Raw genomic sequence first — 3,857 nt, forward strand, 5'->3', positions numbered from 1 at the left:
TAGTCTTCATTTGTACCGGTGCTATATCAATCTTTCTAGCATTCTTTTCTAACGGTGGTTTCTTTGAGTGGGCCCATAACCCACAGGTTTTCCCAAGATCTTTCCTGGCTCTTTTAATCTTTTCCTGGAGATCTCTAATTCTTTTCAACTATGAAGTAAATATGAATTTCATCAGTCATATCCCTTCTTCAAGATCTATTTGTATTAATTCTCATATTGGCTCAACCTTCCATTCTTCTTTATTCCGGAGTGTCTCATTATCCTTGGTGATGTTTCTCGTCATCATTCTCAGCTTGCAATTCGAAGGAGTGTTTCTCTAAGTCTTGCTCCATTCTTGTGAAGATTGTCATCTCAGCTTCGTGTTATCCTCTCATTTGTTCCAATCATCAGTAATCCCTTTCTTGCTATCCGGTGCTTTTCTGAGTTGTTTTCATTCTCGTTCCTCCGAAGGCCATCATTTTAGAATATTCTTCGTTCTCAGCTTTCAGCTTTCATCCTCAATTCTTCTCCATTGGTGTCTCTTCGTTCGTCTCTCGTTTATCCGGTGCCTTGTTATAGTTTTCTCTTAGGTGGCTTATGTTCTCTTAATTCTCATGTATCTCCATTAATTCGTGGTGTTCCCATTCAATTGTGATTTCTTTCCGGTGCTTCCTTCAATTATGCCTTAAATGATGCTTATCTCTCTCCTCAATCATTTCTAGAAGAATAAGTGCTTCACTAAATCCATTGCTTGTCATCAATTTAAGTTGATGAAGGATAAGCATAACATAATTCTTATTCTTGTTCATAGAGATTTCAATTCTTCTTCCGGAGTGGCTCATGATATCAATTCTTCCCCATGTGCTTATCTTTCTTTTCCGGAGTGCCAAGTTTTCTCAAGTATCTCTTCGTGAAGCTTCATAGAAGTCTTTGCAAGGCTTCAATCTTATTCTTTCATCCTTCATATCTTGCATCATCCTTTTGATACGGAGGCTCGTCATGGTGGTTCTTCAAGGATGTGATTTTTCTCAAAGTGTTCTTCAAGATTCCTGTTGGAGTACCTCAAGTATTCTTTCTCTTGCTTCTCCAGTGCATTTGTTCTTCCTTTATCCTTTGAGGTGCTATTATAGCATCCTTGTTAGTGTAGGAGCCTCGAAGAGTCTTCCTTTCAAGAATGGGATAATTAAATCCACCAATTCTTTGTTCAGGGGATATTTTCAACCCATGATTTCTTCATTGAGCTGTATGGTTTGGATTTCACCTAAAGCTTTTCCTATGGATTGTTGTTATCATGGTGCTTGTCTTTAATCCAAGTTCTCAATGTATCCTCTTGGTGTAAGAAATTGTCAATATCTTGTTTCTCTAAATCAATCCTTGTTTCTGTTAGTGGCTGGTTGTCACTTCATTAGTTTGAAAAGGTTTCCATAAGCCCACTACTGCCTTGTTCTTTTCGTTGTTGTTTTTCCAACAACTCCGTCCAATTCTTCTTGCAAGGATGCTTGCCAAGTTCATTGGAGTTAGTAGTTTTCATTCTTTTCTTCATTCTCTTCTTCCGCTTGAGCTAGTTCCTATTCCATTGTTCCGGAGGCATTGTGATATTGCTCTTTTGGGTCTAGCTTCTTGTTCTGTCAAGATCATGGTGTTCCCTTGTTCTACTTAGTTGTTTGTTGTGAATATTGTCTATTTATTCCATCTTATCGAAATTTTTGTCCCATTTTCCTACCGAAGTGCTACCGAAATTTTCCGTGAATTCTTGCTTCTTTCTCATATCACTCCTCATCTCTTTGCCACCTCAAGAATCGTTGGTTTCACTTGTGTGTCAAAGAAGCGACTAAATTTTACCACTTGTTCTTTCTCATCCTCTCCCCCCTTTCATTCTTGGATCTCGGGGCGAGATCCTCTTGTAGTGTAGGAGAGTTGTGACAGCCCGATGTCGACGCCCCAGAAAATTCCCCTTTATTTCCGTTTCCGTCGTGTGGTTATTTTATTTTGTGGCCTCTTCATTTAGTTTGCATCATCGCATCATGCATGGCATCATGTCAAGTGAGTCTTGTCAGTGTTGCTTGTTGCTCCGTGTTGTTGGGTGTTAGTGCTTTGTGAGTGGCGTTGTTTTGTTGGAGTGATGAGAGGGGGTGCGTGAGAGCCACCTCAAAACCCTGTTGCACCGCGGACCTAAAACCTTCTCTCCCCTCTTATTTCATTTTTGTGGTTTTGCTAAAGTTTTAGTTTTAACCCCTTCAAAATAAACTCGTCTTCTTTTAAAAATCCTTGTATTAAATGTGGGGGCAACCCCTTAGGTTTTCTTTAAATTTTTTCTTTTGTTTATTTTCAAAACTAGAGTCTCTTCTTATTTGTTAAAAGGGGTTTTATTTTAATGTTTAAATAAAAGGGGTTTGATTTTACTCTTTTGTAAGAAAAGGGTTTATTTATTTCTTCAAAAAGGTTTTAGTTTTATTCGTTTAAAAATTCCCAATCTATTTTTAAAGTTGGGGTATATTTTTAAAGGAGTAAAAGGCATTTTTTATTTTGTTAAAACTTTTCCTTTTGTGGTTGTTCTCTGTTTTTGTAAAAAAAACAAGAGAGGGGTTGAAAGGGAGCCCAACCTCTAGCCACTTGGGCTGCACCCCAGCTCCCCAACCCTAACGAGTCAGGGAGGCCTCGCGCGACCCCCTCCTCGTTCCCCTTTCTTCCTCCCGCAGCTGTGCAGCCCCTCTCGTCTCTTCCCTCTGCGCGATCCCCTTGCGCCCCTCGCCCTCCTCGCGTGCCGCCATGGCCCGAGTAGCCCCGCACCAGCACAGCAGCTCCCCCCCCCGCGCTGCGCCACCGTTCCCCGCGCATTCGCCGTGTGCCGCCTCGCCTCGGGCCCCGCAGCAGCAGGTCACCGTCGCCAGCCCAGGCCCGAGCCGAGCAGCCCCGCCTTGATCGCCAAGCCCCCGCCGGCCGCCGGCCTGCCGCCGTCACCCAGGCCTCCCGTGCTAGCCCGCCTCACCATTCGCCCCGCGCGGCTCCTGCTTCCCCGTGCGCCAGCTCTGGTCATCGTCTCCTGCGCTGGTTCCTTGCCGCCGCTCTCCTCGGGGGCCCTCCGTCTCCCCGCTAGTGCCCGTTTCCCCGCGCCGCCGGCCTCGGCCAAGGTCCCTCACCGGTTCGCCCCTGATGTAGCTGCTGCCGAGCCGCCTTGGCGTTCCCCTGTCGATGCTGTTGCCGCCGCCGTTTTGCTGTTGCGCTGGCTGTTGCCGTGGCTGCTTGCCCTTCCCTGCTGGTGCATGTTGCTGCTGATTGATTGCTGCCTTGCTGCTTGTGTCGTCTTGTCGCCGATGATGTTGCTTCTGTGTGTTGTAGCTTGCTCGCTGCCTTGTCGCTGATGCTGCTGCAGGTTGCTGTTACCCGATGCCTTGCTTGTCGTTGCTTGCTGCCAGCTAGCTGTTGTTGTTGCGTAGTGTGTTCCTGCTGGTGTTGTTAGTTGTTGCTGCTAGCGTAGTCTGAGGCAGATGCTAGCTGCTGTTGCGTAGTAGATGTCGCTGCCCTTGCTTTTGCATGCTTTGCTGCTAGTGCTAGTTGGTAGGCCGTTGTAGATAGCTTGTTGCTAGATAGCTACTTGTTGTAGTTGCCTGATGATATGCTTGCTTGCGTGTTGTTGTTGCCCGTGTTGCTGTAGATGCTATTGCTTGCTTGTGCTGCCTCGTGTCGTCGCCGAGTGCACCACCCCCTCCTTCATGGAGCCGACAAGATCGCGTGTACAACTACGTCCTCGACGACCCCTAGAACGTGTTCGACTATCGATGTGAAGACCCGTGAACCACAACGTCGAGCGAACGACAACCGTCGTCGAGACCGGTACAACTACTTCCACGACGACCACGACGATCTTTGTTCTTCTT

The sequence above is a fragment of the Hordeum vulgare genome, chromosome 4H (assembly GCF_904849725.1).
Source record: "Hordeum vulgare subsp. vulgare chromosome 4H, MorexV3_pseudomolecules_assembly, whole genome shotgun sequence".
Lineage (NCBI taxonomy): Eukaryota > Viridiplantae > Streptophyta > Magnoliopsida > Poales > Poaceae > Hordeum > Hordeum vulgare.